General features: G+C 38.4%; 1 pseudogene; it reads right to left on the minus strand.

Annotated features, from left to right (window-relative positions):
* LOC102829696 overlaps positions 1-5,681 on the minus strand; it is a 6,451-nt pseudogene extending 770 nt beyond the window's left edge.
* Positions 5,682-11,488: the final 5,807 nt, after the last annotated feature.

Here is an 11,488-nt window from a genome sequence, read left to right on the forward strand (position 1 = left end):
AGGCAAACACGGAACGCTGCACGGTGTTTTTCGAAAGCTTGCTGAGCTCGATGATCACCATCTCTAGCTCTTCATTCTCTCCACTCATCTTGTGGCCTTTTGAACCACCTTCTGCACGTTGAGTCTTCGCGGCATCTTCTTGAGCATCCTCCTCAGGCCCTTTCTCCTCGTCTTCCTCCTCCCCAACGTTTTTGTAGCTGGGTCTCTTCTGCACCCGCCCCTTGCCTTTGTGCTTGTTCATCTCAAGTGACTGCTTGAGCGTCTCAGGGCGTTTTATGAAACCCACCGAGTTTCTTTGGAATGCTGGGCTTGGCAGAACTTCTCTGAACGTCCTACTCCGTCTTGGTGTGTAGCATCTCAGATGGGTCTCCATTGAGAAAGACCTCAGCGAGTGAGTTTACCAGGGCTGCATGATGGATGATTAGGAAGACCTGGGAGAGAAGATAGAGAGAAACGGAAAGACTGATTTTCAGGTGTTCTCCTTTGTCCTGTTCTCCAGCAAGTACATATAGAGCGGTAGGAAGAGCCTATTGACCAGGTGGTCCGTGAGCACGCCATTGAGGAACTCACAGATGATGATGAGGATGTCATTGAGATAGTTCAGGTGGTCCAGGTGCTCAGCCACTAAGTCACTCAGTTTCCTCCGATTCCTGTGTTCCTTGTCTGTCTGCACACAGTCAAGTTCGATCACGCGGCTTCCGATAAAACAAAACAAATCGAAGAAGTAGGGAACTACAGTTTTATCTCTGATATAGTGCAGCATAGCTTGGTTATCCACTTTGTAGATGTTCAACAATATGGTTCTGACAGCGATTCTAACCAGGCTATTGGGATGATTAAAAAAATTGATGGCTTCTTGTAAAATAAATGGACAGTGTGGTTGTTGAGTTTTAACTAGAGTATTTTCAGGAATAATATGTAATATGCCATGATCTCCTCATAGGAAAAGTCAAACTATGGACAATGATAGAATTGACGTAGTTGTTAGAAGTAAATAATAGAGGGACGTTTCATGACTGATGTTCTCGAAAAGGATGTTCAAGGTCTGCAGCAGCTGAACTCACACATAACGACCCGATTTCTGCCGAAGGATGTACAAGAAGAAAATATACATGTTCTTCTCCAGGTAGAAGCCAGATCACACCATCTGCATGCCCTGGGCATCCACGCTATCCAGTTACACAATGCTGTCCTCCATCACTGCTAAAACCCACCCTTCCGCATCTTGTCTTCCGACGTGAGAGCAGGGCCGACTGTGGGAAGCGGTGATCTGGATTCTCAAAGACAGAGCTGTCATTCTGATCGCCTCAGATGAGGATCTCCTTGATGGAACAGATGGTCTCCACCAGCAGGGTCCGGTTCTGTTCTGCGACTGGTGTTTTTGGTCAACAGGTGGTACAGATACTTGAGGTGGTCCACTATACCAATTCTTACAAGAAGTCAGGCTCAGTAATGCAACTTACAGATGGTGCTAACATGATTAATATTCAATTACATTCATTTCCTTGTCACCTTGTTACCTTTTGTTGTTGTTGAGCTACTTGCTGAGCTTTCACATGGTGAAAATGGTCTATATGATTAAAATACCATGAGGTAGGCACACCTTAGTCCTTTAAGTAGCATCTTTGATCTTTAACTCTTTACAAAGGCCTTTGCAGCAGATTTGCCCAATACAATATGTTGTTAGACGTCTTTATTGCCATTTTCATGGGCATTGATTGTGGATCTAAGTAAAATGAAATCCTTGACAACATCAATCTTTTCTGTTTATTATGATGTTGCTTTTTTGGTCTAGTTTTGAGAATATTTGTTGTAGTCATTCATTTTCATCTGTAAGTGCTTCAAGTCCTCTCTGCTTACAGCAAACAAGGTTGTGTCATCTGTGTGATGTTGTCGTTGTTATGTGCCGTGGAGTCCATTCCGACGCATAGCAACCCTGTACAGGGTTTCTGAGGCTGTAAAAATTTACAGGAGCAGAAAGCCTCATCTTTCTCCCACAGAACAGCTGGTAGTTTTGAACTGCTGAACTTGTGGTTCACAGCCCGATTCGTAACCACTACGCTACCAGAGCTACAAATTTTTAATTAATTTTCATCCAATCCTGATGCTTCATTCTTTTTTCATATAGTCCAGCTTCTCAGTTGACAGACTAAATATGATGAAATAATACAACCTTGATGACCCTGCTGGTATTTAAAATACTGGTGGCATAGCTTTCAGAATCACAGCAACTCACAAGCCACCACAGTACGACAAAGTGACAGATGAGTGGTGGCTTGGTCAATTGTGTGAATCATGACAAGCTATGGACAACATTGCAAAGTATGAGTATTCCGGAACACTTAATTGTGCTCATGAGGAATCTGCACCTGGACCAAGAGGCAGTTATTCATACAGAACATGGGAACACTGAATGGTTTAAAATTAAGAAAGATATGCAACAAGGTTGTGTTCTTTCACCATACTTATTCAACCTGTATGCTGAGCAAATAATCCGAGAAGCTGGGTTATATGAAGAAAAAACATGGCATCAAGATTGGAGAAAGACTCATTAACAACTTGAGATATGCAGATGATACAACCTTGCTTGCTGAAAGTGAAGAGGACTTAAACCATTTACTGATGAAGCTCAAAGAGCATAGCCTTCGGTATGAGTTATATTTCAATGTAAAGAAAACAAAAATTCTCACCACTGGACCAATAAACAACATTCAATGGAGAAAAAAATTGAAATTGTCAAGAACTTCATTCTTCTTGGATCAACTATCAACACTCACAGAAGCAGCAGTCAAGAAATCAAACGACATATTGCGTTAGGCAAATCTGTTGCACAAGACATTTTTAAAGCATTGAAGAGCAAAGGTGTCAGCTTGAGGGCTAAGGTGCTTCTGACCTGAGCCATGGTATGTTCAAAATAACCTCATATGCATGCGAAAGATGGACAGTGAATAAGGAAGACCATAGAAGAATTGAGGCCTTTGAGTTACGGTGTTGGAGGAGAATATTGAAAGTGCCATGGGCTACCAAAAGAACCAATAGATCCATTTTGGAAAAAGTGCAGCCAGAGTGTTCCTTGGAGGCCAAGATGACCAAACTTTGTCTCTTATACGTTGGATATATTGTCAGGAGGGACCAGTTGCTGGAAAAAGATATCAGGTTGGGTAAGGTCAGAGAAAAAGAGGAAGACCCCCAAGGAGACGAATTGGCCAAGTGGCAGCATCCAAGGACTCAAGCATGGCAAGAGTAGTGAGTTTGGCCACAATCGGGCAGTGTTTTGTTCTGCTGTGCATAAGGTTGCTATGAGTCAGTATCGACTCAATGGCACCTAACAAAAATAACAACAACAACAACAATGTGTTAATGTACGAGACTGCAAAGCCATTTGAACTTCAAGGTCCACAGTTCAAACTCGTCAGCTGCTGCTTGGAAACCCTGTACAGGGTTGCTATGTTTCAGAATCGAATCGACAGCACTTAATAACAACAACATATTATCTTGCCATCTTTATTTATACTATGAATAAAGGGTATCTTGTTTCTACCTTTTTAGGCCTTATTATGAATAGTGTTGCTATGTCTATCCCTATACATGACTTATGATGTATGTATGAAGACATCATATATACTTTGGAGTGTCTGTTTATATACTTTGGAGTGTCTTCTGGAAATATTGACCCTTTTATCATGGTAAAGTTTCCTTATTATATCTTATAAGACCATAATGTTTCATTTTGACTGATATTAGTAAAGTTATAGCATATTTCTGTTAACATTTTCATGGTATATGTTTTTTTCATCAATTTATCTTTAAACTGTTATGTTCATGTTTGGTGCAGTGAATTACTTCATATGTCTCATCTACCCATAGCCTGAAAATCCCACCAAATAATATTTAACCCTGATTTGTATCAGTAAGAAGGTGGAAGAAGATGTTGATCTTATATAATTCAGTTTTGAGTGGTTAGCAAAGATATTTGTGATTGTAGAAACTCAGAATTGTAACACACTAAAAATTAGCCATCTCATGAGCAGGAATGGGGCATCTTATTACTATCAAAGAAGAACCAGGTTGAAATGAATCATTTGGACCCACAGATCTTTGCACATTAAACCTCCCTGAACCAAGCATAGGAAGTTTTTACACTGAATCAATGTTAGAAGAGCAGCAACAGCATAACCTACAGCCAGAACAAAAAACAGAGCAGTGGACTTCTCAGTTCACATAGAAAGCAAAGTTGAGTGACTTTTGGCAGGCTACTTGTTTTCAGAGTGGGATGCCTCAAAGCACTTAACCAGAACAGTTAGCTTGGCTGACCCCCAGAGCTCAAGCTGAGTGTCTTCAGGCTTATAATGTAGTGATGTGCCCTTTGGACATTTAAAAGCAGCTCTAAAAGTGCTTTGTAACATTGTCCAGTCATGGCTGAGGAAAGAACCATGACTGAGCATTTCTGAATCTAAAAGCCCTGAGCATTTCTGAATCTAAATTGTAACACTAACTTCCTTAGAAAATCTTGTTACAGCGAGTATGGTGTCGGAGTTCTATGTTACTATTGCAATGAAATAATAAACCTAGCTCAGTAGAGATTCAAGAGCAAAGATGTCAGTTTGAAGTCTAAGGTGTGTTTAACCCAAGCCATGGTATTTTCCATAACCTACTATGCATGTGAAAGCTGGACAATGAATAAAGAAGACCATAGAAGAATTGATAAAATTGAGCTATGCTGAGGGAGGAGAATATTAAAAGTACCATGGACTGTCAAAAGAACAAATGGATCGGTGTTGGATGATGGACAGCCAGACAGCTCCTTTTTGGAAAAGGTTAAAGATATGGAATAACCATATTCATATGGTGTCACTGATTTGGCTAAGATTTCATTCTATTAACACATACGGTTGCAATGAATTGGAGCCAACTTGACAGCAATTAACAGCACAATTTGAATAGTACATGTATTTTAATTGCACAATAAATATTCCTTTCTATAATCAATATTCCAAAGTACGTAAGCCTAGCTGGATATGTCAGGAAGTCATAGCTACACATTTTGGCATTTTTGTTTAATAAAGGTTTGTATGATTTTGAAGCAATACTTACCCTGGCAGGAATTAATCACTCAGTTCACGCACCATCTAAACTGAAAATTTTTTCCTACCTATCTTGTTTGAATGACCTATCCAAGCACTGAGAAATACTATAAATTATTTTCTGATTGCAATACCATCTTGATAATTTCAGTTAAACTCAATAGTTAACTATGAGCTCCATTAGAGCAGGGAACATTTCTTCCCATTCCCCTAGCCTTAGTATATGACTTTGTTTGTTGTTGTTGTTAAGTGCCATATGGCTTAACACACACAAAAACTCAATAGTTATAAATAAATTAATAAAGGCTGATTGTTGCTGTAGCTGTTAAGAGCTGTCGAGTCATATCTGATTCATAGTGACCCTGTATAGGGTTTCCAAGGAGCAGCTAGTTTGTTTGAAACACTGAACTTGTAGTTAACAGTCCAATACTTATCCAACAGTGACACGCCAGGACTTAAAAGTCTAATTAATCTCCAGCATTTCTTAAATATTAGACACCACAGGCTTTCAAATAGCACTCTCTTACACTATTTCTTTAAGGAGTTTTGGTAGCATAGTAGTTACCCGTCCTGGCTCCTACAGAAACTACCAGTCATGCCGCAGGAGAAAGATGAGGCTTTCTGACCCCATGAGGATTTACAGCTTCAGAAACCCTAAACAGGGCCACTATGTGATGGAAGGACTCCATGTACATAACCACCACCACCATCATACTATTTCTTTGAAGTAAGAATTATTGTGCTTTCAGCATGTGAGGATAAAATTTGCTAAATATTAAGTATATTTGGTAACCTGTACTGCAAAGCCGTTTAAACTGCAAGGTCGGCGGTTCAAGCTCACCAACTGCTATGGGTCAGAATCAACTCGACGGCACTTAACAACAACAACAACGGGGTTGTGTGGCGCTGTGGGCTAATGCGCCAGTCTACAAAGTCGTTTGAACTGCAAGGTCAGCGGTTCAAGCTCACCGGCTGCTCCTCGGAAACCCTCTACAGGGTCGCTATGGGTCAGAATTGACTCAACAGCACTTAACAACACCAACAACAACAACAGGGTTGTAGATACACAATTTCTGTATTGAAGTTCAGTTTTTTGTTTTATTTTTGGTTTATTTTCCATTTTATTGTGTAATTAAAACACTGGGCCTTGTACTAAAATACAATAAGACTAAAATATGTTCTCTATTCAAAAGATACACATATTTGCTGACAATAACTTAAAGTAACTACACTATGATTCATAAATACAAGGGCAATGATTTTCCATTTTAAAATGAAAACTTGATCATACTAAAATTTCTCAAACACTATTTGAAGAATTAAGTGCTTAATTTGAAAAGATTTAGTGCACCCATGTAAAAGACTTCACATAGCAGTTAAGTATATATTACCACCATCATTTGAATACTGAGACTATAAATATCCATTACAGAAGATTTAGAAAGATCATCTCTTTTATTTCAACAACAACTGTATAGTGACAACCTGGTGGTGACGTGGTTATGGGCCGTGGAGTGGGCCCCAACTCAGAATGACCCTGCTTCAGTGTCCAAGGCTGTAAAACTTTATAGGAGCAGAAATCCTCATCTTTCTCCAGTGGAACAGCTGGTAGTTTCGAACTACCGACCTTAAGATTAACAGCCCAACTTCTAACCACTACGCTACCAGAGATCCTTCTTTCCATAATTTCTCATAATTATTTTACTAATATGGACATAGTCATTGAAATAAAAAAACCCACAATTTTATATAAGGTTGTGAACATTATAAAATGAATTTCGCCAAGTGTATGATAGTTTATTTTATTTTTATTAAATAGCACCATCTTTGGTTTTCATTTCTTACGTAAGAGAAACAAATATATCTCAACAATTAAGAAAAGAAGTCACTTGTTCAAAACTTTCTTAAGTCCCTACCAAAATCTTGCCAAAATTTGAGATTGCTATCCCATCTGTTTAAGATCTTCTAACTCCAATGGCCACCTTTTATCACAAATGGCAATTCCAAAGCCTTGTGGAAATCATGTTCTTCACGATAATATAAGTCCATCTGTTGCTTTCTACTTGAAATCTCCAGGCATATACTGGACTTTATGTTGGTAACATTGAAGTTTTTGATATTTATAAAGTCACACAGCACAAATTTTCAGTTATAGAGTAAATGTGATACCAAGTTTACATTTAGTATATATTTGTCCCCTGAGCAGGAATTTTTTGCACTTGCCAGCTGTTCTCATGTTTTCTTATCTTAGTACCATTATCAGCCCACATTGTAACATGAGAACAGATTTATTAAATTTACCCTGAGAATATACCCTTGCTTTCCAATACAATTCAATTACTAAGATAATACATACTTTATTTTAATCATATAAGATAATTTTGCTTATTAAATGCACAAAATTGATATAAATTTCAAATAGATGGCTTCTAGGCTTATTCATAACACTAAACATCTCTCATATGAGAGTTACACATATTTGTCCATTCATTTCTATCATAATGACACGTGCACATTACTGCTATATTCTAGAAACCTTTGCATTCCAATCATTGCAAAACATCAATACGGCTTTCCATTCCTTGATGCCTTTTCTCAGGTTGTTTACCAAGTTTGAACTTCTCTCTACTCCAGCTCATCCCCAAATCCTTATGAATTTGCTTATGACAGGTCTAACAAAGTTTCAAGACTCTGATGAGGAGTTGAAGCCTCACCATCTCTCCATTAACACCACCACCACCCACAAGTATCAACACTTCCTGGAATGTTGGTTCTTCCTTTCTAAGGTACAGAAAGATGCAATGTAATTTATTCATCTAAGAATCTGGCGTAAGAACTAAAACTCTGATGACACAAAGTATTATTAGGAGTGATTTGCCCCTCAATGGATAATACATAGCTGACTTCAAACACCATGTTGTAATAATAGAAATACATAATAACCAAATGGTAAGGAGCTCTGGCAGAGTACTGGTTACAAGTATGCCTGTTAACCTCAAGGTCAAGAGTTCAAAACTACCAGCTTTTTTCGCAGGAGAAAGATGAAGCTGTTTGCTCCCATAAAGATTTACAGCCTTGGAAAACCTATACAGAGTCGCTGTGAGTCCAAACCAATGCCACAGCATATAACCACCACCACCAAGGCATATTAGAGGTTATTCAACACAAGCATTATACCAGTGCTCTTTCTACCACATTTCTCTCAAGTGATTTCTCAATTTCTGTGGTAACCCCTCCAGTCATAAGTAATTCAATCTTAATTTGGTATGGCAGACAAGTATTATTAATTTAAGATTGCACTGGTATTAGACACTTTCTGCATATCACCTTTAAAAGGTCCTTGTCCTCATTAGGGAATGAAGTTCCTAATTTAGGAGTAGTTAAAGGAGTCCTGGTGTGGCGCTATGAGTTAAGACACCAGATTGGAAAACCGTTTGAACTGCAAGGTCAGCGGTTCAAGCTCACCAGCTGCTCCTTGGAAACCCTATACAGGGTTGCTTTCGGTAGGAATAGACTCTACGGCACTTAACAACAACAACAAAGCTACCCAGACATCCTATGTTGTCAAAGAGATTTAATCACAACAGCAGCTCCAGTAGAGAAAAATCAATGTATTCCATCTTATTTTCATGGAATATTCTTATTAACTATCATTTTCAACTGAGCTTTAGTCTCTACTGCTGAAAAATACCTATAGCAGTCAATATCATTATGCAGAGCTTTACAAAATGAATAGTTACTAGATTTAATTGCATGGTAAGTTCCCACAGGCTCTGACCAATTGTGATCTGCTTAGTATACTTCCTCTCATTAATAAATAAAATAATAACTGAAATAATTTGGCAATAGCTCCCATAGTGAAATATCACAACACGTCGTGGAAACAGAAACATAGGGAACACCTCGTGCTAAGTAGTTAAAATGCAAATTAGTTCTAAGCAAAACTAAAATGTCTATTTTAAACCATATTAATGTGTCTGATTAAAATGTTTTAAACAGATTGATAAGTAGGCAGCATAATAGAATGAACAGAAGATAGGTTAAAGAGTCAAAATAAAGTGCAAATTCTCTATTTTTCTCTATTCCTTGGAATTCCTAAACAGGGTGGCTATGAATCAGAACCAACTCAATGGCCCTCAGCAACTACAACAACAACAAACCCAATTATAAAAATTAAATACTGATTCCAAGCATGCCATCATTCCACTTACAAAAAGAAAACATCAATGCTAATCTGACAGGTTGTTAAGGGTACCAAGTGAGATAAAAATATATAAACTTCTTACACATTTTTTTTCTCTTGCATTACAGCAAAAACTCTAACCACCTATGGATGTCAAAAGTTTCTCTCACATGTCTATCTAGGAAATACAATGAGTAGAAATTATACTCTTTCTGTATTTAAGTATACTTATCATTTACTATCAACTGTAAAAATGTGTAATTCTAGTTGTTTATCTTTCAGGACATTTTTTGGTCAGTTAAAATTTTATAGCGAGTAAGGGTTTTAAGAGAGCATACATAGATTCTTAACATTTAATTTACACAATGCTGAGAGAAATTGACATTACACTATCATGATGTTTAGCCAAAAATACGAATGTATTGAAAGTGAAAGATGGGGAAAAAACATTTTATGCAAATAATAACCAAAAGAAATAGGAAGATACACTGATATCAGATAAAGTAAATTTCTATTCAAAATGTGTTACAATAATCATAGAAAGACGATATGTAATTACAACAGGATCAATTAATTAACAAGATATAACAATCATAAATATATATGCAACTAAAAATAAAGTCCCAAAATACAAAATATGTAGTGCAAGTGGAGGCATGGTGCTGGTGGTAATTGTGTGCCATGGAGGTTTAGGGTTTCTGTGGTACTGTGCAACAAGAACTGGACCGTAAGGTTGGTGTGAATAACAAGGTCGATGGTTCAACCCCACCAGTTGCTCCTCAGAAACACTATACAGGGTCACTATGGGTCCGAACTGACTCAACAGCACTTCACAACAACTACAAATCTTTAAGGTAGCAGATAGAAAGTCTCATCTTTCTCCCATGGAGTGCCTGGTAGATTTCAACTGCTGACCTTGCAATTAACAGCCCACCTATGCTAACATATCCCACTATGCTAACTTCAAATGGCCAATAAGCACATAAAAATTAATGAATATCATTAGTTCTTAAAAAATAGAAACCAAAACTGCAATGAGAATACAGTTTCTCACATAGAGATGACAAGTGTTGTGAATGATGTGGAATAGTTACAATGCCGTGAATTACTGGTCTGGACATAAAATGCCCAACAGATGGGGGAAAGTGTTGGTTCCTCTAAAGTTAAATGTAGAATTATGATGCTGTTGTTATCAAGTGCCTTCAGTTTTGACTCATAGCAACCCTGAACAGAGTTTCTTAGGAGCAGCTGGTGAGTCTGAACCACTGACCGTGTGGTTCAAACCTTCCTTGTGATCCAGTGCTTTATCCCACAGCAGCACCACACCAAGATTACAGAATGACCATGTTGTTGTTGTTAAGTGCTGTCACATATGTTCCAACTCACAGCTACCCTGTTCAGAGTTTCCAAGGAGTAGCTGGTGAGCTTGAAATGTTGTCTTGTGGTCCAAACCAACTTTGCAGTCCAGCACATTAACCCACAATGCCACACAAGAAACTACCATTGTTGTTGTTGTTAGGTGCTATCAAGTCGGTACTGACCCATAGCGACCTTATGCACAGCAGAACGAAACACTGCCCGATCCTGGGCCAACCTCACTCTTGTTGCCATGCTTGAGCCCATTGATGCTGCCACTTGGTCAATCCAACTCGCTGGGGGTCTTCCTCTTTTTCTATGACCCTCCACCTTATCAAACATGATATCCTTCTCCAGCAACTGCTCCCTCCTGACAATAATCTGAAGTATGAGAGATGAAGTTTGGCCATCCTGGCCACTAAGGAGCACTCTCGCTGCACTTCTTCCAAAACGGATCTATTGGTTCTTTTGGCAGCCCATGGCACTTTCAATATTCTCCTCCAACACCATAACTCAAGGCATCAGTTCTTCTATGGTCTTCCTTATTCACTGTCCAGCTTTCACATGCATATGGAGTTACTAAAAATACCATGGCTTGGGTCAGGTGCACTTTAGTCTTTAAGCTGACATCTTTGCTCTTCAACACTATAAAAAGGTCATGTGCAGCAGATTTGCCTCATTCAATACATCATTTGATTTCTTGACTGCTGCTTCTGTGAGTGTTGATAGTTAATCCAAGAAGAATGAAGTCCTTGACAACTTCAATCTTTTCTCCGTTGAAAAGAATGTTGTTGATTGGTCCAATGGTGAGGATTTTTGTTTTCTTTACATTGAGATGCAATCCATACTGAAGGCTGTGCTCTTT

Source organism: Chrysochloris asiatica, unplaced genomic scaffold, assembly GCF_000296735.1.
Source record: "Chrysochloris asiatica unplaced genomic scaffold, ChrAsi1.0 scaffold00043, whole genome shotgun sequence".
NCBI classification, from domain to species: Eukaryota; Metazoa; Chordata; class Mammalia; order Afrosoricida; family Chrysochloridae; genus Chrysochloris; species Chrysochloris asiatica.